The sequence below is a fragment of the Miscanthus floridulus genome, chromosome 1 (genome assembly GCF_019320115.1).
Source record: "Miscanthus floridulus cultivar M001 chromosome 1, ASM1932011v1, whole genome shotgun sequence".
NCBI lineage: Eukaryota > Viridiplantae > Streptophyta > Magnoliopsida > Poales > Poaceae > Miscanthus > Miscanthus floridulus.
The window spans coordinates 143,441,905-143,464,715 of NC_089580.1; the positions used below are offsets into that span (position 1 = coordinate 143,441,905).

Here is a 22,811-nt window from a genome sequence, read left to right on the forward strand (position 1 = left end):
TATCTGTTCTCCTAATACTAATGCTAATATTAATAATGGAACGAAGACAGCCCCGAGTTTGCAGCTGGCAGGCGCTAATCATCCGGAGACAACTGAACTCCCAGGAAGATGCAGGAGCACTGCTACTGCTCGTCAATCGTCATGATCAAGAAGCAGAAGCCACCGACCGAGCGAGGCCAACCAGATGAGATGAGGCAGGCCTGTACCACAGTCCCAGTGTCCCTGTCGCACGGCACGGTTGCGCGTCCCCGTCGCCACACCCTCCACCGTCACTTGCTGTCGCCGCACGGCCGCGCGCCACCTTCCTGGATCCATCTCTGGTGAAAGGCGACGCCCAGCGGCGGAACCGAACGACCCGGCACCTCGCCACCTGCGCTGCACGGCCGCATGGCGGCATGGGAATCAGGTCGCCGTTGGACGCAACGGTTCTGCATGCGCTGCGTCCAAGTAGACGTTTGTATTGTATCCTCGATAGATCGCCTGGATAGCCCAAGGGAGGCGTTCGTGATCAGCGGCAACGGTCGAGAAGAACGTGTGCCTCCGATTCACTTGGGGATCACGAACGTGGCGCCCTTTTGTTTGGTTCAGCTTCAACCGACCCCTATCTATCCCTCTGCCCGTCTGAGATTGCCGTTGACTGGGGATTGATGAGCGCCCAAGCCCAGGCCTACTAGTGCTCGCTCCCTTGTCGTGTCACGTGGACGGTGGATCCTCGGTTGATCGTGGCCTGTTTCCGTCGAACTTGGCACTGCTGGCCTGCTGCTGGGGCGGTCGCGGTCAACTGGGTGAGGCGTCCCCCTCGACCCTCGTCTGCGATCAGGGGTGGGGGCACTGGGGGTTATGGCGATTGCGGCATCCCGTGCGTTGCTTGCTTCACGTGATGCCTCCATTCTCGACAGGCACGTCGACATCCACGAAGATGCGTCTTGTAGACCTCGGAACTCGGGAAGGGTGCACCGTGCACGGCAGATAGATTTGCCAAGACATAAAGCCTTGTCATGTTATCACAGCTCGCAACTGGATTCAGGTTCTTTGGCAAAGGCCAGATTACACTCGGCAAAGCCTTTGCTGAGTGCGATATTCGGCAAAGAACACACAGCAAAAAATTGATCGGCAAAGTCCTCTTTGCCGAGTGTCTTTTATTGGGCACTCGGTAAAGGCTTTGACGAGTGCCTCGGGGACACTCGGCAAAGAAAAGCAACCGTCACGGCGCCGGTCCCGTTGACGGTCACTTTGCCGAGTGCCAACCCGGCAGGCACTCGGCAAAGATTTTTTATTTTTTTTAAAAAAAATTCTTTGCCGAGTGCCAACCCTTCAGGCATTCGGCAAGGAGTTTTTATTTTTTTTTACAAAATTTCTTTGCCGAGTGCCAACCTTCAAGCACTCGGCAAAGATTTTTTATTTTTTTTAAAAAAAATTCTTTGCCGAGTGCCCCCTGTCCGGCACTCGGCAAAGTTTGAATTTTTTTTAATTTCTTTGCCGAGTGCCCTCTGCCCGGCACTCGGCAAAGTTTGAATTTTTTTTAATTTCTTTGCCAAGTGCCTCTGTCCGGCACTCGGCAAAGTTTGAATTTCCTTTGCCGAGTGTCCTCTGTCCGGCACTCGGCAAAGAATTTTTTTAAAAAAAAATTCAACTTTGCCGAGTGCCATGGTCACAGCACTCGGCAAAGCTGAAAAAATAGTTTTCTGGACACTAATTTTTCCAGCTTTGCTGAGTGCTGTGACCATTGCACTCGGCAAAGGGGTCCTTTGCCGAGTGCAACACTCGGCAAAGTGACCAAAAACTGCAAATTTTAATTTTTTTACATTCCATCATGATAAATAAATTCATACAAACATATATCACATATATATCTCATTCATCACATATATATCTCATCCATCACATATATATCTCATCCATCCACACATCTATCCGCATATATCATATCCATCACAATATATATCACATATATAATAATAAGTGCTCAAGTCCATTCAAATAAATACACAAGTCCATCAAAGTCCACAAGTGCATCACAAGTATATCACAAAGTGAACAACAAATTAAAAAAATACAACGTGCACTCATCTTGGCCAAGGCGACTGTGGTGAAGGCCCAGCTCCATCATTCGGAGGTGCATGAGGTGGATTATTCGAACCACCATCAGACGGAGACTGCACAAAGGAGAAAAGATTACATGTGAGACAAGATTATTTAGATAGCTAATCTAGGAAGGTAGAGTCCATACAAGCAAAGCACAAGCGAAAGTAAAAAAACTTTCATACTTACAGGAGTAGCTGTAGCTGCAGGACGCGGAGGCAGAGGTGGAACCAACAGCCCAGGTGGCAAAGAAAAGCTCACACGTTGCCCAAGTCCTTGTAGAAACTCCGTAATGTCCGTCAGTCTCTGCGCCTGGGCCTGCCGCTCGGCCCGCTCAGCCTCCAGCTGGGCCGCCATCCTCTACTGCCCGGCCTCCAGCTCCTGACGTTGCCTCATTTCTTGTTCCAGCCGGACCTGCAATATTTTACTCCAGTATTTCAGTAATGCAAAGCTAATTAAGGTGTGTAAAGATCAATGTATGACGAGTAAAATAGGAATAACCTCGAGTGCGTCGATCTAGTGCTGTGCAGCGGTCGGCTGTGTGCAAAATTCTTTGCCGAGTGTCATCATTCCATAAGGATTGAACCCATCTGTTGTCAGCGCGACACGTACATTACGAGCCTCATCTGCTTTGTCACGATGTTTGTCATTAAAGCGGATCCACGCTTCACCATCGGATAGATGTACCATCTTGTCAGGATTGTACCGTTTGCCATTTTTGTGCCATGTCATCTGTTTCGCGGATTCCTCGGTCATGTATAGCCATTGGATCCTCGGTAGGAACGGAAGGTACCGTAGGATTTTTATGGGGATCGTAAGTTGCCTCTTCTGGCCATCATCAGAGTCTACCTCCAGGTACCTGGAGGATTTACACTTTGGACAGAACTTTGCATGCTCGTGTTCTTTCCTAAACAGGACGCACCCCTTCGGACAAGCATGTATCTGCTCATACGGCATCTTAAGTGCTCGAAGGAGTTTCTGTGACTTGTACATGCTCTTTGGCAGAATGTGGCCCTCCGGAAGCAGGGTGCCAATCACGGTCAACATCTTATCAAAGCTAGGTCGACTCAAGTTTAACTCAGACTTCAACCCTATTAAGCGTCCAATGGCATCCAGTTGAGACACAGTTGACCGATCGTTAAGGGGTTTCTGTGCCGAGTCCATCATGTCGTAGAACACCTGTGCGGCTGCCTCTATCTCCTTCTTCTCACGTCCCTCATCGAACTGTCCTTGGTGAAAGTCATCTAACATGTCTGGTACCCCGGCATCAATATCAAAAGCCTCCACCCGTGGTCTCACCACCTCCTCTCTCATACGATAGACTTCACCATGGTGGACCCACCGGGTGTAGTCCGACGTAAATCCATTCTTCACAAGATGTTTACCCATTTCCACCTTGTTTATCCTCCTCCTGTTTCCACATTTGCTGCAGGGACACAAAACTAGGCAATGTCCTTTAGCAGCCTTGCCAAATGCATTGTTCAAGAAAGCATCGGTCTTGTTCATCCATTCTGTGGTGTAATCACTCTGACTTCTCCAGCCCATGTACATCCACTGACGGTCATCCATCCTCTAACATATGTATCAACGAGTAATGTAACCATCAATTGCATCTACATGGTGTTCCTACTATCTAATAGGTGAGGATAGGTCCTAATCCCACCCGCGGATGCGTAGATGAGGTTAGTTTCTATGCTCTACTCCTATCTGAGACAGAATTTTGGCAGCACCTCCCCGCTGTTCTCCAGATACACGTCCTACCAAAGAAGAGTGTGTATCCGGAGAACAACAGGGAGGTGATGTCGAAACTTTGTCTCGGACCGGAGCAGACCATGGAAACTAACCCATCTACGCATCCGCGGGCTGTCCAAAAAACATGGACAATCCGAAACAGATATGGTCATATATATGCAAAGATCTGCATATCTCCAACCGTATCTCTTTCGAACGGGAGACGCCTAACTAGGTTACGCGATCAACGACCATGATATAGAAAGAGGGGTTATACCTAGGGTGGCGACAGAGTCAGGCTAGCGGGGCCGTGGCAGGTCGGTGCAGTGGCGAGGCGACGCGGTGCAGGCAGACCAGCACGGCGACGGGAACTCCAACTCGGCTCCAACGGGCTCTTCTCTACAAAAATGGAACAAAATACTGTCATTTAAAAAAAATTCGGCAGAACCTCCCATGCACGGTGAGGTTTCCAAAACCTGCAAAAAACAGCAGCACGATGGCCGACAAGCACATATGTCTCAAGAGAAGCCATGTAATTTGGATATCAATCCATGCAGAAAAATATATTCAAGTAGTACCACTACTTCTACTACTACTTCCACTATTGCTACTACTACTACCACTAGTTCTACTGCTACTACCACCACTATTGTTATAACTACTACCACTAGTTCTACTACTACTACCACTACTTCTACTACTACCACTAATTCTACTACTACTACTACCACTAGTTATACTACTACTACCACTACTTCTAATACTACTACTACCACTAGCACTACTAGTACAACAAATACTACTACAACTATCACTACCACGACAACAACAAGAGAGAAGGCATACCTGACGGGCCCCGGGGGTAGGGGCGGGCGGCGTCGGGGTCGGGCGGCGTCGGAGTCGAAGTCGGGGTCATCGGAGTCGGGAACGGGGCCAGGGGCAGGGCCGACGGCTGGGGGCAGGGCACAGCCGGGGACAGGGCGCGGGCAGCACGGGCGGAGCGGGCGCGCGGCGCGGGGGCGTGCGCGGCGCGGGCGTGGGCGCGGGGGTGGGCTGTTTGACTGCCCGGCCGGCCGAATTTGGTTAAGTCCCACAACCGCCCTTTGCCAAGTGCCGGATCAGGGAGGCACTCGGCAAAGATTTTATTTTTTTAAAAAAAATTCTTTGCCGAGTGTCCCAGATCTGGCACTCGGCAAAGATTTAAATTTTTTTTAAAATTTCTTTGCCAAGTGTCCCTGATCTGGCACTCGACAATTTTTTTTTGAAAAATACTTTGTCGAGTGCCCCTGGCACTACACTAGGCAAAGATTTTTTTTTATTTTTTTTTTTGAAAAATACTTTGCCGAGTGCCCCTGGCACGACACTCGGCATAGATTTATTTTTTTTAAAAATGTCTTTGCCGAGTGCCCTGTGAAGGTACTCGGCAAAGACGAATTTTTTTTAAAAAATCAAAACCCTCTTTGCCGAGTGCTTTATTCGTGGCACTCGACAAAGTTTTTTTTGTTTTTTGCCTCCAAATTTTTTGTGCAGCCCTTTTAAAGCACCAGGAACTCCTAGTTAGAATTTGGGGATTTTTTATGGCTTTTTGATATATTTAGTTACTTTATTTCATTTACTTGAATTTTTTTTAAAAATATAATTTTGAACTGCACGTGGTACGAATAATGGAATTTAATGATTCAAAAAATGATAGTCATGTTACTGAGTGTAGTGTGAGGCCGTATCCAGGAACGGACCCGAAATTTCGGACATCTTGTTCACGAAATATGACCGCGAACTTGCGTGCGAAGTGTTTTTAAATTCTATAAAAAGCAAACGAAGTCCGAAAATCATAAAACTTGTTGAGATATCGTGATATCGTATGTGGAGGCTATGATAAAAAATTTAGAACATTTCGTGCACGTTGTCACGTACGATGCTTACAAACCAGGACATCTCTACATGTGGTTTGTAAGCATCGTACATTCGTACGTGCCAACGTGCACGAAATGTTCTAAAATATTTATCATAGCCTCCACATACGATATCATGACATCTCAACAAGTTTCATGATTTTTGGATTTCGTTTGCTTTTTATAGAATTTAAAAACACTTCGCACGTAAGTTCGCGGTCATGTTTCGTGAACAAGATGTCCGAAATTTCGGATCCGTTCCTGGATACGGCCTCACATTACACTCAGTAACATGACTATTATTTTTTGAATCATTAAATTCCATTATTCGTACCAAGTGCAGTTCAAAATTATATTTTTCGAAAAAATTCAAGTAAATGAAATAAAGTAACTAAATATATAAAAAAGCCATAAAAAATCCCCAAATTCTAACTAGGAGTTCCTGGTGCTTTAAAAGGGCTACACAAAAAATTTGGAGGCCAAAAACAAAAAAAACTTTGCCGAGTGCCGTTGCATGGCACTCGACAAATGGGGTCTTTGTCGAGTGCCACGAATAAGGCACTCGGCAAAGAGGGTTTTGATTTTTTTTTAAAAAATTCGTCTTTGTCGAGTGCCTTCACAGGGCACTCGGCAAAGACATTTAAAAAAAAATCTTTGCCGAGTGCCGTGCCAGGGGCACTCGGCAAAGTATTTTTTAAAAAAAAATTAAAAAAAAATCTTTGCCGAGTGAAAGTATTTTTTTAAAAAAAATTTGACGAGTGCCAGATCTGGGACACTCGGCAACAAAATTTTTTTAAAAAAATTTAAATCTTTGCCGAGTGCCAGATCTGGGACACTCGGCAAAGAATTTTTTTTAAAAAAAATAAAATCTTTGCCGAGTGCCTAACAGCCGGCACTCGGCAAAGAAGGACGTGGCCGAACACCGTTACGCGGGTCATCCTATGCCGAGTGCCGCGCTTTTGCCGAGTGCATTTTTTTACCGAGTGCCCGGCACTCGACAAGCAGCACTCGGCAAAGAAGGTCTTTGTCGAGTGTCCGATTTTTGACACTCGATAAAGAATTTTGCACTCGGCAAAGTCTCTGTTTCCAGTAGTGGCTTATTACATACACCAAAAATCTTTTAGGTGTGCTTTTGATTTAACGTCATAACATACTATTTCTTTTATTCTCACACCCCATATGTTATAAAACCACCCTTTTTTAAAAAAAATATGGCCACCATTTAGGCCTCATTTGGATGTTGTAGCATTAAGAAACCATAGTATAAAAAACTATAGTTTTAGAACCATTGATCTGCAAAACCGTGGTTTAGAAAAAAGAGATCTAGAGTGGAGTTTTTAAAACTCCCAAAAGACTAGTTTCAGCAATACCATGGTATTCAAAACCATAAAGTTTGTTGCACCCAAACACTTTATGGCACTCTAAAACCAAAGTATTTCACGCAACCATGGTATTTTTCTAAAACTCCAAAAATACTTTCGGTCCGTTCGCTGGTTGGTTTCTGGGCTGGTTTAGGCTGGCTGGTGCTGGTTTATTGTGAGAGGAAAACACTGTTGGCTGATTGATTTGGGCTGGCTGAAACCAACAAGCGAACAGACTGTTTATATCCAAACAGGGCCTTAGTAGTGACAAACTTAGTTTTTGACCAAACACAGCGCAAACACAAAAGCACTTGCTGCATTGTGTGAACAAGACATCCAGGATTCCAGGCCACTAGGATGTGATCAGATGTAAGAGCACCCCCAAGAGTTTCCAAAACTCATTCTCAATCTTATTTCTTTGGCGGGATTGAAAAAAGTTTTCTCCAACTTCTTACGCCAAGTCGCAATATTTCCGCACTTAAGAAAATCAAGACACGAGAAAAGATATGTATGTGAGGGCGGCGTGGAATCGGCATTGGCACGACTTCTACCGATATTTCTTCATTCTCGCTCCAAGAAAGAAACCCTAGCCTCTTTTGGCGTGCTCTAGCCAAGCCTGGAGACGGCCACCCCTAGCCACCACTTGCCGGCCGCAACTACTACTTGGCTGTGGCTAGCTGGGACGTGCCTGAGGGTGGACGGGTATGGCTGGGTGCGATCGTGGCGAGACTTCGGAATGACGGTCGTGCGTCAAACAAACCTTCATTTAGGACCGATGTTTAAGAGTAAGATTTTGGAAATGGTTGGAGAAACCTAATAATTGTGCTCTCAAATTTTTTGGTGACTAGAAAAACTTATTGATTTTGGAAACATTTTTTTAGGAAAAATGCTCTAACCAACCGATATGACACTGGATTCGAACACCAATATACTTTTGAAACCAAATAAAATTTATAATGTTGTCGTCAATGTGGGGATATTATTTGTGTCAAAGATTGAGCAACTGTTCCATTAATCTACGGCGTGGCAAGTCTTCAAAACCTAATGCAGAGACATGTCGTTACGAAATGATTGGGTAGCTAGATTAACCTGGGATTATTCATATCTGCGAAATGATTACAACAACAACCAAAACATTTTCTTTAGTTGAAAAATAAAAAAGAATTCTGAAAGTCCTTTAGTTGTGTGGTCGCCTTCGTGCCGCCTCCTTTCCTTCTCTTCCGCCCCACCAGACCAGACCACCACCACCAGTCCACCACCCTCCGGCTGCTACTTTTGCCGTCTCCACCGCCCTTCTGGCCTTCTCCAAAGCCCCAACCGACTGCGCGTTCCCTCCCAAACGCACCCCCTCCTCCCCTCCAGTGACAGCCTTCTAAGCCTGCGCCTCCTCGGGCTCCCCCTCCAGCCCGTGCCACTGCACTTGCTGTGCCGACCCGAGCTGCGGTCGAGTGAGTTAGTAATGGAGCCGCGGCGGCGGCGGCCACCGAGGCTGCCGCTCCATGCGTTCTTCTTGGTTGCCGCTACTTGGCCGCTCGGGAGCTCAGGTTTGTTTCTTCTCCTTGAGCTTTGGATTTCGTCGGTGTAATTGGGTGTGCATTTGGGCTTATGGTGTTCTGCTACCTCCCTGCTTTGCAGCAGGGGTTGCAAGCTTCGGAGTTGGTGCGGAGAGCAATGGAGCTTCGTCTAGTTTTAGGTTAGTGTGCTCAGATTCTTAGAATTACATCTCATTTTGTTACTACTTGTTATATACTCTCAAAAGTATGTCTAGTACTTGCTAGAAATGGGTACAGCTGTTTTCTGATATTCAGCTAATGTTATTCTTGGGACTGGAATTGGAGGCTCGGATGCTTTTGGTTTTGGCCTCTTGTCACACATGGGCTGGCAAATAGCAAAAAGTTGTGAATTTGGTTTCTTGACCTTGTAAAGAGTCGCCTCTCAGGCTCTGGGTTGAACTGGTATCAGAATCAGCCACAGGGTATTTGAATCTTTTAAACTGTCGTCATGCTTCTCTTTGTACTGGATCCAGCAAAAAAAAAAACGTTTCAACCTCAATTCTGAAACATAATTGTCCGTTCAGAAAATAAAAATAATTAAATGTGAATAAAAAACAATCAAGAGAATTATTTTTCATACTGGCATCTATAGAAAATGTGTCTTCTTGGCTTGCCAATATGACTAATCCTTCTGTAGGAATTCCAGGAGACTGCTGCAGATTGGAGACAGAAACGAAGATGGCCTATTTCATCTCCCACATGCACGGACTCTAACAGCACAAGAGCAGATCTCATAGAAGAGCTCCAACACCAGCACCAGCACCAGCGTCTGCTCCAGCACCCTCACCATCCATGTCGCCACCAGAAGGCTTCACCGTCTCCATCACCACATAGGTTCACGATCAATGCCACGTCAATCAACTTCGCAATCATCATCCATCCCGTAGCCCCTCCACATTTGGTTAGGCCTGAGCCTAGGCAAGATGAAAATGATCCTAATAGTTGATACTCCACCTCATTCTCGCCATAAGCATTCCTGGACAACCTATGGTTTAGTTGCAGCAGGGATTGTCCGTTTTCCTTTTGGTATCAGCAGCTAGTATTCTCTGCTTCCGAGCTAAGAAAATGGGAACTGTGAGGCCATGGGCGACAGGTCTAAGTGGACAATTGCAGAAAGCTTTTGTAACTGGTATGACTTTTTTCCTAGCTATGTATATACCATATATGTGGTACTGTTCCAGTTTATATATCACAATGCTGTAATCATATTTCTAGGTGTACCTTCGCTGAAACGATCAGAGTTGGAAACGGCATGCGAGGATTTCAGCAATATAATTGGCTCTACCTCTACCTGCATGCTGTACAAGGGAACTTTATCTAGTGGAGTTGAAATTGCAGTGGCCTCAAGCTTGGTAACATCTGCAAAGGAATTGGTCGAAAGAAAATGAATCACAGTACAGGAAAAAGGTATTGTACAGTTATCTTCAGTCTGCTTAGATACAACTTGCTTAATTTTAATCGATGAAAATAATAATGGTTTCAGATCACAAGCTTGTCCAAAGTAAGTCACAAGAATTTTATGAACTTGCTTGGCTACTGTGAGGAAGAGCATCCCTTTACCAGGGTGATGGTATTTGAATATGCTCCAAATGGGACACTTTTTGAGCATCTCCATGGTAAGCGCATTGCTGTCATGAGTTTCTCAGTTTCATCTGTCACAAAACTGTTCTCTTCACTGTGTACAATTTTTGTCACTATGACTTCTGTATTGTTGATCAAAGTTTGACAATGCATTCCTGATTTCACCTGCAGTCAGGGAAGCAGAGAAGCTTGACTGGATGGCACGGCTCAGGATATCCATGGGCATTGCTTATTGTCTTGAGCACATGCATCAGCTGAAAACACCAGTTGTGCTGAGGAACTTTGACTCAACTACACTATACCTTACTGATGACTTCGCTGCAAAAGTCTCAGATCTTGAATTTTGGAATGATGCAAAGGGACATAATTCTACCAACAATGAACTGGCTTTCTCCCCAGACCCTGAGAACATTGTGCGCAAGTACGGCATGGTGTTGCTGGAGATATTGACCGGAAGAGTTCCTTGTTCTGAGGATGATGGACCACTGGAAAACTGGGCGTCTCCCTATTTTGAAGGTGAGATGCGTCTTGAGGAGCTGATTGACTCTAGCATCGGTTTCTTCCCCGAAGACACTGCACGTGCCCTTTGTGAGGTTGTAAGATCCTGCATTGATCCGGATCCAAAGAAGAGACCGCAGATGAAAGAGGTTGCAGCTCGGATGAGAGAGATCACCGCGTTGGGGCCTGATGGGGCGACTCCGAAGGTGTCACCGCTCTGGTGGGCTGAGCTTGAGATCATGTCTTCTGAGAGCTGAGTTTGGACGCATGCCAGATGATATTGTTTCTCCTAGTGTGACTGAGAATTCTTTGAGCTATTGGTTGCTGCTAATCTTGTTTGTGGAATAGGTGATTAGGTAGAAGAAGTTGAGAATTTGTTGTGTGCAAAATTGCATATAGGGAGTTGTATTGTACTTGTACATGTCAGGAAGGTTAACATTACAACATACTGATATGCAGGCATTCTAGCCAAGTGAGCAATAGAAAGCATGTGTGGCTTGTTTTTGCTGCAATAGCTCTTTTGTCAAGCAATTGCTACTGGTATTGCCTTATTCTACTGAGGTTGAAATAGCAAATCCTTATGGTTCAATCTTCCCAAAATTATGGCAAATGTTAGCCCAAAAATGAAAATAATCAGCAGTGTTTACTGAGGTTGAAATGGCAAATCCTTATGGCCCAATCTTCCAAAAATTATGGTTAGCCCCAAAAATGAAAATAAATACAATGTTTTTCACTTTGGTTTTGTGGGCCCCTCTCATCAGAGAAGAGATCCCTACCTTGGTTTTGTGGGCCCCCCTCATCAGAGGAGATCCCTCTCATCAGAGAAGAGATCCCTCCATAAATTTGTGTATGCTGCTGCTTTGTGTGGCGAGCACACGGTATTCTTTAGTAAAAGGCGAAAGAATAGTTCGCTTTGTGCTCACCACGCAGCTGCATGCCTCGCAAAGGCTGGCTCGGGTGCTATTTCAAAGACGGTGGAGATGACTGCTGGCTCAGCAGTACGGGACTAAACTGATGGTAGCACATCTCGTTTCCTGTGGGCCAGATTATAGATAACTGTTGGTATCGTGGGCCTGATTAGAAAGTAACTGTTGGTCTCATTGGGCCTAGTAACAAACAACTACTACTAGGTAAATCAGCTCCGGTTGGTGCTTTGGCCATCGATAGAAGAGAATCAGAGAAGGCATGTGTGCACATTTCGAACCAAAGAACAAAGCGTAGTTGTGAACACGAACAAACGTGTAGAGCTGACTATAGAGAAAAAAATGCAACCAAGAAATGCAATGCAGCAAATGCCATGGCCTCGTTAGCTGAAGGCACGACGGAACCACAACTCATAATACAGAGTACACCCACTACAGTTTGCAGAAATAAAGCAGAGAGAATCTTCGCTTTCGCTGCATTACTTTAAAAACTCGAATTTGTAACCAGTCGTGCCTCCGAGTGCACGTCACACGGCATACATACAAAAGAAGAAAAAGAGGAAGATTCGTCGATTCCACCGGTGGTTTGAACACCTTGCTGACCTGGTTCTTTCTTCAGCCTTTTCTTCCTCTCTTTCTTCTGGAGGTGCTGGCCGTCTGCAACCTTTGATGCATGCTCTTTGTCACCTGCGCAGTCTACCTTAAACAACACGTGCTCAATCTCCTGCGGTGCTCGCTCTCGGCGGTGCCTCCCAAGTCCAACTAACAGTAACAGAACTAAGGCTTTTGTATATACTCCTTAGAGATATGTGCATGTTCTGGTGCTCCTGCCTCACTGATCTGCAGTGCTCCGTCTGCTTCCACCCCATGAGAGTAGAGAAGAGATCGTCTCATCATTCTGCCTCGCAAAAATCGCAGCTGAATCAACGACGAGGAGGGCGGCGGCCGGCCGGCTAGCTCTGGGGTTCGTCGGCCTTGGTGGAGGCTTTGCTGTACAGCTCCAGGGTGTCGCCGTGGGTTGGGTCCAGGCACAGCGCGGCCTCGCAGTCCCGCAGGGCGCTCTCGCTGTCGCCCATGGAGTCGAAGAAGGCCGCGCGGAGGTGGAGCAGCTGGAGGTCCGGCTTGAAAGCTACGGCTCCTGACAGCTCCGCGATCGCCTCCTCTTCCTTGCCCTCGTCCATCAAAACTGGGGGATGAAACAGAAATGCAAACATTACTGTGCTTGTCAAATCGAAAATTCGTAATGCACACAATTGGAGGGAGCACAACAACTGCAATAACAAATCTTATACTCCCTCCATTTCAAAATGCAAAAATGCAGTGTTTATAATCTGAAAAATAAAAGGCATTAACCGTTAATTAGTCAAAATATATGTACGCTTAATTTAAAACATGCATCATTAGATTCATACTAACTTCACATATTTCAGTAAGATGTTGCTTTTGTAACAATTGATGCTATATTGATCATAGAAATTAATGGTCAAGGTATACCTTGAAAGATCTTCTCAAATCTTTATACGTCTTATTAAAAAAGAAAAGAAATGGAGAGACTGTTGGAGAAGGTGTAGCTTGCATTACTTAAGACATGTTTCTAGGAATTGGAAGTTCGAAACAATGCAAGATTCCCATGTCATGTTGATATGTTAGGTAGTAGACTCACCAGCTGCTCTGTATCTGTAAGGATAAGTCCTTGTAGGATCAAGAAGCGTCGCTGTGTTCAGGTCGCTCCTCGCAGCGTCGCGCTCGCCATATTCTGACCGTTTTTCATACGCCGACGCGCTGTTGGTAGCTATCTGCACGAGCTTTGTCATCTCCTCATATGCAACCTTTTTCCTATTTTTCAAGTAATGGACTCGAGCTAGACCCTGATGCGCCCGTGTGTGCTTTATGTTCAGTGCTATGCCGTAGCACTCGGCAGCCTCATCCAGCATGTCACAGTCCACGTAGATGCTCCCCATGTTGTTGTATGCCTAAAAGATGTCGTTAGTTGTGAGCACAAACAATTAGCAGAAGTCGAGAGTCTTGGACGATTCTTACTTGCCCCTTCCGAAGGTTGTCAGAAGCACAACTGTTAGCATGTTCCAGAAGCTGTACAACGGAGAGCGAAGATTCTGTGTCAAGGCTAGAATCTCCTAAAGCATACGCCTTGAGGAAGAAGGCTTCGAATGATCTTTGAAGTCCAATCGACTGCTCAGCCTTGGCTAATGCTTCGTCCCGATGTCCACTGTCATACAGAATCCAACCTTCATATACAAGCCTCTCATGCTCATGGAGTGAACTGTTCCGAGCATATCGCAAACTACGCATGGCAGCTTTCTGACAATTTAGCCTACAATATAAAAGGAGACAACAAAAATGTTAAATCTCTTAATAATCCAAAATTTTACTCATTCAATTCCAAATTATAAGTCATTACAACTTTTTTGGAGAGTCAAAGCATCTCAAATTTAACCAAAATTATAGAGAATTATAAAGATTTATGACATCAATTAGGTATAATATGAAAATATAATTAATAAAGAATCTAATGATACTTATTTGGTATCATAAATGTTATTATTTTATTATATAATTTGGTCAACTTGATATGTTTTGACTCTCCCAGAAAGTTGGAATGACTTATAACATATCAACAAATAAACCTTCTCCTTGTTCTCTTCTTTTTCTCCCAACTTTACATGGGATTCATAATTGTGGCATTTACTAGAGGTTTGCTGCCCAAAGTTTTTGCAATTTTTTCATCCAATATGCAGAACAACTATAGTTAGTTTAAAGGCCCTTGGTTAGTTTAGGCCATCCACTCAACTGTAGTTAAGTTGCTAAAGATTAGCCGGAGTGGATCCAAATGAACCCGGCTAATAGGTCAACTAATTGTGAGCTGGACATTCAGTTAATAACTATTTCACTAACTATTCCAACCTACTTCTTTCCATCCTCAAAAGAGTGTCATTTTTGTTAATGTCCAGATTCATAACAAAAACGACTCTCTTTTTTGGATGGAGAGAGTGACTGATAGGAGCTAAAAGATTGTATTTTGCTCTCCCACTACCTTATATTCCACTTGTATTCCTGATAGGTAATAAAAAAAAGAAAGGGCATTATAGACAAAGCAATAATGCATTTACCATTTAGCTGTGGGATCCAAACAATGCCTAGATAATATTAGCTACTGATGGATCAAACATGTCCTTAGTTTAAAATAGCACTGATATTAGCCATGTATGAAATTATCCCCTGGACAAGGTTAATCGAGAATGAAAAGTGGTGCAAGGAGATCTGTCCAATCAAATCCAGCCTCTGTGAAGCAAGCTAATGAACAATGTAAAATAGGCCTAAATATTGGCCCTCCATCCAGTTTTTGATTTACCAAACATGTCATATGAACCAGAAGTTTGAAAAAGGATTTGTTCTCAGATCTCAGCACATGAACGGAGAGAGAGCAGTAGATTCAGATGTACCTTAGCAGGAGAAGTGACTGTCGAAACCGCAAGCTGCTGTTTCCCGGGTTCCCTGGCGAGCATCTGCTGGACAACCGCCAGAGAGCCGATGTCATCCACCGCCGACCACCGGTCGTACAGCTCCATCCAGCAATCTGCCATATCCCACTGCCGCACCTGTCCTCGGAGGAGCTCAATCAGCTGTTCCCCGTGCATTCTCCCATGGAACATCATGTAAGTTGGATCCAACGTCAATATCGCCCTGACATCCTGCACAGCCAACTCGCATTGCTCAAGCGCAAGGTAGAACCACGCCCGGAGCTCCAGGCAATCGGTCGCCATCTTGAAACCGACGACCTTGCTGATCTCTGCGATCGCGGACTCAGAATTGTCCTCCTCTAACAACGCGCAGGCACGATATTTGTACGGGAATGTCATCGTCGGGTCCAGCTCCGTCGCCGCCTGCAGATCAGCCAGCTTTCTCCTTGCCGACACAGTACAGGGAGCGCTCTTGGTACATCCACCCGGCGGGTTCGTCGTAGTCGCCGACGACACTATTCATTAGCTTGTACGCAGCGTACTTGTGCCCGCGCTTGTACTTGGCACGTGCCTCTCCAGCGAGCGAGTAGACATGGCCCTCGGCAACGGCGGCCTCAAACCACTCCTGCGCCTCCTCAAACTCGCCGCGCTGCAGCATCACGCACCCGAGCTGGTGCAGCGCCAGCTGCTTCTGCCATGGCTGCTCCGCGAATTCATTCAGCCTCTCCAACAGCATCACCGTGGTGTTCGATCTCATGTCCTGCTCCATGGCGACGTAAGAGAGGAAGTAGTAGAGCGCGAAGGACGCGTTACCGGAAATGTCAAGGCGCTCTCGCCCCTCTGGGCTGCACAGCAGGCGCGCGATGTCCGGGTAGGTGAGCGACTTGGGGAGCTCCCGCAGGAACGCCTGGAGGCAGGAGGCGACGAGGAGGTGGGAGGCCTCCTCGAGGCCGATGTCGATGAGGGATCGGGCGTTGTCGAGGCCCCGCACCATGGCTGCGAGCTGGTTGTCGCAGGCTGCCTTCAGGTCCCTCGCAGCAGAACTTGTTGGCGAATGCGAGGAGCTGGGAGATGATGTCGGGCGGGAAGTCGTCCACGCGGCCGTGGCGGCTGTAGGCGGAGACCGCGCGCATGCCGCGCGGCGTGATGCCGTCGCGGGAGAAGTCGATCCGGTCGCGGTGCGCCTCGGCGAACCCGCCGTAGAGGAGCGTGTTGAGCGGCTTTGAGAGCGCCGCAATGCACGAGCGCTCGCACGCCACCTCCTCCTCGCCGATGATGAACCACAGGTCATTGGTCTCCGGCTCCTCCTCCTCGCTCATCTCGGAGGCAGGCGCCCGACGTGTTGTGCCTGAGGCGGTGCGGTGGAGGGGTGACCGGGAGGAGGCGGCGGGCGGCGGCACGGGCAGAGCGGGTCCACGCTGTGGGACACGCTGGCGAAGACCGCGGCGCGGGGGCACTCGAGCAGCGGTGTCGTCGCGGTGCAGGGCGCGAGCGGAGGCGGCGTCGGGTCGAGCTCGTCCTCGCGGCGCTCGTACCGGAGCCACGCGGCGAGCACGGCGCGCCGGTGTGGGTTGTCCGCGTGGACGCGCGCAGCCCGCAGCGCCCGCCGGATCAGCCGCGCGTCGCCGATCGACTGGAACAGCGCGTGCTGCTCCAGGTACGCGTCGCAGAGGTCGTCGTCGGGCCCCGCCGTGGCGGCCGACACCCGCCGGTACGACGCGGCGAGCGCACCGACGTGGTCGACGGGTCGCAGGCACGCGTCCAGGGCCGGCTCCAGCGCGTCGGCCACCGGGAGGCCGCACGGCAGGTGCGGCTCTGGCACGAAGGCCCCCGACGTGGACGGCGCCGCGTGCGGGTAGTAGAGCGATCCGGACCGCATCGATATGGTCTTTGGAGGAGGCGGGGTATGGGGCTTGCCGATGCTGCTCCCGCCGGCATCCGCCGAGCCGGACGTGGAGGCTCCGACGGAGCTTAAGGCGTATAATTGAGCGGCCTTGCAACCCTCGATCAGCTTCAGGCTCTTTATCGTCGTGAGGAAGTTATTGGTCATGGTGAATCCCGCAGCCGGCTTGCCCGTTCCTCCTCCTCCTCCTTCCCTCGGCTATGGCGCGCGCGTTTGGCCAGCAGCCTGTCACACGGCGACGATCGTGCCAGAGCGGGAGTTCCCGGCGGAACGGCTGGTGCGCGCGCGCGTCGCCCCCGCCCTCCCGCGCGGCCGCGCGTCCCCGCCGTGCGCCCAGGCGTGACCTGTGTAATGCCGTTGGTTGCGGGGGGGCGGCGGGAGTGGGCCGGGGGCGCGGGGAGACGAGGCGCTTCGTTGAGGACGGAGGGGGAGGACACCGAGGAAGGCGGGGGGCCGTAGCTGCTGCCGCCCTCTTCTGCAGCTTTTGGAATTTTTTAGCTAGTTTTTTTTCATCCCTGCTCTGCTGTAATCGTGGGTTTTCGCTTGAAAAGGACCTCCCAGGGGAGGGAAAAACCAGGAAACATGTTCAAATTTCACATCAACATCGACAAGATGTATAGCCATATAGAGTTATATATAGGGCCTGTTTGTTACTTGTATAGTTGTATCATCTTATCATCTAGCCTGGCTCGCGTGATTTCAGCCAGATTCAGGCCCCGTTTAGTTCCGAAAATTTTTGGCTTTTGGATATGGTAGCACTTTCATTTTTATTTGGCAAAAATTGTTCAATTATGGACTATTTAGGCTTAAAAGATTCGTCTCACGATTTCTCGGCTAACTGTGTAATTAGATTTTTTTTCGTCTACATTTAGTACTCCATGCATATGCCGCAAGATTTGATGTGACGGGGAATCTTGAAATTTTTTTATTTTTGGCTTGCATCTAAACGGGGCCTCAGTTAAGGCAGACCGAACACATACAAAATCGCTTTGTTTAGTTACTCATATTTAGGGCCTGCTTGACAGAGATTCATCACTAGAAAAGTGAATTTGGATCTGAGATTCACCGTGGATCTGAGATCCACCCTGAATCTGCTAAGGAACTGTTTGGCAAAATAGCAAACCCAGAATCACGAATGGTCTGTTTTGTTATGAATGGTCTATTTTGCCCTTGGGTCGTAATATGATGCATGTAGAGCGCGTCTTTTGTATTTTTTAACAGAAATGCAATATCTTGACACACAAAATAGATGATTAATTAATCCTGTCCATGACAACATCTCAACAATATTACAATTGTTCATACATAAAAATATCTAAAGAGAGCAAAGGTCCATGACACAAAATGAGGACTAGTCATCCATTACATGCTAGTTGTTCCAAGCAATAGCAAGAGCCGTGGCCAAGTCATCACAAAATTTATCCATAGTGGGGGCATTGGCTTCGAGCCATCCGATGTAACTGCATATTTGTTATACCTTTCTAGTATTGTTGGGACAAAATGAGGATTACGATCGAAATGAGCAAAGTCCGCATCTTCACTATCGTGCCCATGAATAAAATTGTGAAGGACCATACAAGCAACAACCACCATTTTTTGCTTCCACATCAGGTAGTTGGGCATCTTGTATAGAATTTGTCACTTCATTTTCCAAACTCCAAAAGACCTCTCAATAATATTTCGAATAGAAGAGTGAATGCGATCGAATTTTTCCTTAGGTGTTTTGGGTTCCGTACCTCTATGCCACTCCGGCATAAGATATCTTTCACCCTTGTAAAGAGCTAGATAGCCGGGCCGATTAGGATAGCCGACATCAACGACATAGTATTTGCCTAAACACGATGAAAACAATATAATTGAATATTATGTATCATACAAAAGAGAATAAACGATTAATTATTCATTTGTATTACCTTGTGGAGGATGTGGCAGGAATTTTTCGTCCACATTGATTGCATTGTATAGAACACTTGTGTCATGCATAGATCCCGCTTGACCTGTGGATACATATGTGAATCGCATGTCAAAATAAAAAATTGCTAAGACATTTTGGGTGGGTATCCCTGTTTTTCCAATATACTTCACTTGTTCATCGGGGTGAAGAGAAACTGGAATATGCGTACCATCTAGAGCACCAATGTAATCCTTAAAATGTGGATACACTCGTCTATCATCTTTAATCCTCCTATGAACTGTAGGAAAATTAGGGTCCTTAGGTCTAATAAAATCCTTTGCCATGGCCATCAAAGAGTTAAGGACCTCATCAAATTTCCTAGACCATGTGTCACCCGAATGCTTGAACCGATTTTGAACTTTTCGGCTCGACTCATTTCCAGCACATGTAAATAAAAACATGGCAATGCTCTCATAGGTAGACATATGATAGGATGCTTTTAGCCCGTACCTTTCCACCAATAAACCAAGGAGGTCCTCGAATATTCCATTGCTCATACGAAGTTGAGTATAGCATTCCCCCGGAGTGTGCAATGTCTCTAGCAACCACCCCATGCATAAATAAATGACATCATCTCTAAAATGGCAACAATCTCCCAATCATCACTAGACAACTTGGCCTTCACTTCCTCCATACATCACATCATACTTCCTCCTAAGCCAATTGAGCCTCTGATCGTGGTGGGGGGTGGGGGGTTTCATGAACATTTCCCTTTGCTCTTTCTTGATAAACAACTCGGATGCCACAAATTGCTCATCGGAGTTTGGTTTGGCACCACGTGCCTTAACATGTTCCATGACTTGGTCAATGGTGATCCTAGCTTGCCTACTAGACACAAAAGAAGAAGCAGACATAGAAACCTTTGAGATGTGCTCTTGGATAACAAGTGATGTGCTTGTCTTATGTTTCTTTGTGGGCTTCTCTAAAATCACATGGGCCCTTTTCTTACCATTGACTGTGGCATGAGTGACCTCCCCAACCTCATCTCCATTATCAAAAGAATTGTTGTCGCCCATAGGATACTCAGTGGGGTCCTCAATTGGCTGCTCAGTCTCTGTACCATCAACCTCATCTCCATCAAGGGGTATGATGGGGTTGGAATTCATAGGATTCCAATGATCTTGCTCCTCATTAACGATGTTGCCAAACATCACCTCACTACCGGAAAAACGTCCTTTGCCGAGATCCGAGATTTTTGCCGAGAGCAAAAACGCGGGCTCTCGGCAAAGAAAACGTTTGCCGAGCGCGGCTCTCGACAAACACCGGCCGTCAGCAAGTGACAGGATTGCCGTGGGCCTGCATCTCGGCAAGCAACAGCTCTCGGTGAAGTGGGCCGTTTTGCCGAGAGCCGCGCTCGGCAAAAAATGCCCGTCGGCAAAACGGTCCTTTGCCGTAGGCCGCGCTCTCGGCAAAATCAGGCTCTCGGCAAAACATTGCCGCGGGCCCATAGCCGTGACCTGCCCTGACGGCGTCACCGCTTTGCCGAGAGCCCCTCCGTTACTGCTCTCGGCAAATATTTGCCGAGAGCCCCTCCCAGGCTCTCGGCAAATGTGGTTTCTATATTTCATGTGCATGTGTTTCTCTTCTCCTAACTCTCTCCAATTAAATTATTTTTTCTTTCATATGCTCCAAACTTTTTTCTCTATAGACATACTACAGGTTGTACTCAATATTAAAATTTTGTGTATTTTTGTAATTATTTGCTATATATAATTAATTAATTGCATTTCAAGGAGTTTTTTTAATCGATTAAAATTTGAACAGCGATTGATTTAAACACGGGAAAAATTAAGTAGAAAATGATATTCATGCTATTTATGCATTATTGAGGGCAAATAACATCTTGTTGACGTTTTTTCACCTTTTATTTTACGAATCGAAGACCACGAACATATGTCGCCCAACGATTTAAAAATTCTTAAAAAAGGAATCGAAGTCGGAAAATTGTGATATTTGCAATGAAGTCATGGTATCACACTTGGAGGCTGTGGTAAAAAATTGAAAATGTTTCGCACAAGTGGTTGCGTATGATTCTTACAATCTGAGACATCTCCGAATAAGTTTCATAAAGTTGAGAAGGATCCATTATGATTTTCAAACAATGTCACCGTCGAATTAGTTTTGGAGTTCCAAACTTTTTGTATAGCCATTAGAAAGCATAAGTTGTAACACGGCAAAATTTCGTATTTTTCCGGAGCCGTTTGCTGTTTATTAATTTTTTTTGGAAATTATTTGCCGAGAGCTTCAGGGGATTGCTCTCGGCAAAGGCTCTTTGCCGAGAGAAACTAGCCCCGCTCTCAGCGTAGATTTCTTTTTTTTACCTGGCCTGGATCAATGGTTTGCCGAGAGCTGCTCTCGGGAAAGATTTAATTTTTTTTAGAAATATCATTTTTTGTTCAGTTTGCCGAGAGCTACTCTCGGCAAACAATAATTTTTATTTTTTTTATATTTTTTGTGCAGTTAGCTAGTTAAAAAATTCGAACGAAATTTAAAAAAAAATAACTTTACCGAGAGCCGGATCTGGGGGCTCTCTGCAAAGGGGGAAGGTTTGCCGAGAGCCTCCCAGATCTGGCTCTCGGCAAAGTGGCTTCACCACTTAAACGTTTCGGCGCAGCCTCGCAAGCCGCGCAAGGTGAACCGTTTCAGCCGCAGCCTCGCCGCCGCCGCAGCCCGCCACGCCCGGCCGCGCGCGTTGCCGCCGCCGCTCCGCCCGAGCCTCGCCGCCGCCGTAGCCTGGCCAGCCCGCCCCATCCCGCCACGTCCGCCCGCGCGCGCCGGCGGCGGCCGCCGGCCCACCCCAGCCCCGCCACGCACGGCCGCCGGCGTCTCGCCCCCGCACACCAACGACGCAGTCATCCCGCCCCCGCAAGCAGAGGAGCGAGGAGGAGTGGCGCGCCGTCCTCTCCCCCAAGCAGAGGAGCGAGGAGGAGAGGCACCAACATCTTCAAGCGTGGCTGCAGAGGATATAGGTCTGATCCACAGTACTCTCTCAGGCGAATGCTAGCTTCGTTAAAATTTCTTTGAAATTCCCTATCAAAATTCAAGTCCCACACCAAGTTCCTCGTCTCACAGGCTGAGATGTATGTCCAAAATTCCATTTGCTTCCTTTTGAAGTGTCAAAACGGCAGTTCTAGAAATCATGTTGTGATAACCTTAACTTTAGGTCAACTACGCCTTTTGATCTGGTTCTCGTGTATCACGGCTATCCTCTTGTACTACAGAGTCTATATATACTATACTAGAAGCCGCTATTTGATTTAGGGAGCTTATAGAATAACCCCCTTCCCAAAAATAAGTGTAAATATATGACATGATTAGTCTAATAATGCTTATTTGGTATCATAATATTAATATTTTCTTGTATATATTTGGTCAAATTTAAGGTTTGTTGGCTTCTCAAAACATGAGATGTGTATTTTAGAACCAGGCATTATTGCTGCTGATATATGACCAGCACCGGTTGCGCTTTCATTCTTGAATTAGCTCTGATATGTCAATTCTTATCCTTTCTAAAACTACAGGTAGGGCGACAAACAGAATATATGTTTGATAGTGCCAACAGCTTCTTTGTATTGCCTACCCCAACCCCTGAGTAGTTCCTGGTCTTTAAACATATATATTCCTTCATTCCTTGTAATTTTTGTGTTATTTATTTCCAGGACCAAAATAGTATAGCTGAAAACCATACTAATTCACTTACATACCCCACTCAACTGTGTATTCGTCATAGCTAGGTAGGAGTACACTGTTTCTGTTCCTGGCGCCCTATCATTTTCGTTTAGTTCTGTCTTTTTTTCTTTTACCGATGTGAATCAGAATGAATATGTTATATGAAGTGCAAGGTACGCATAGGG

The 22,811-nt window shown here is 46.6% G+C and overlaps 1 non-coding gene and 2 pseudogenes across 1 annotated transcript; 1 reads left to right on the forward strand and 2 right to left on the reverse strand.

The window, feature by feature from the left end:
- The first annotated feature begins 8,312 nt into the window (after window positions 1-8,312).
- Window positions 8,313-11,245, forward strand: LOC136496504 (protein MALE DISCOVERER 2-like; annotated as a pseudogene).
- Window positions 11,246-11,508: 263 nt separating this feature from the next.
- LOC136512520 (U5 spliceosomal RNA) lies at window positions 11,509-11,630 on the reverse strand. Its single transcript, XR_010773110.1, has one exon. It is a non-coding gene; the product is annotated as a U5 spliceosomal RNA (small nuclear RNA).
- Window positions 11,631-12,171: 541 nt separating this feature from the next.
- Window positions 12,172-17,393, reverse strand: LOC136496511 (ethylene-overproduction protein 1-like; annotated as a pseudogene).
- Window positions 17,394-22,811: the final 5,418 nt, after the last annotated feature.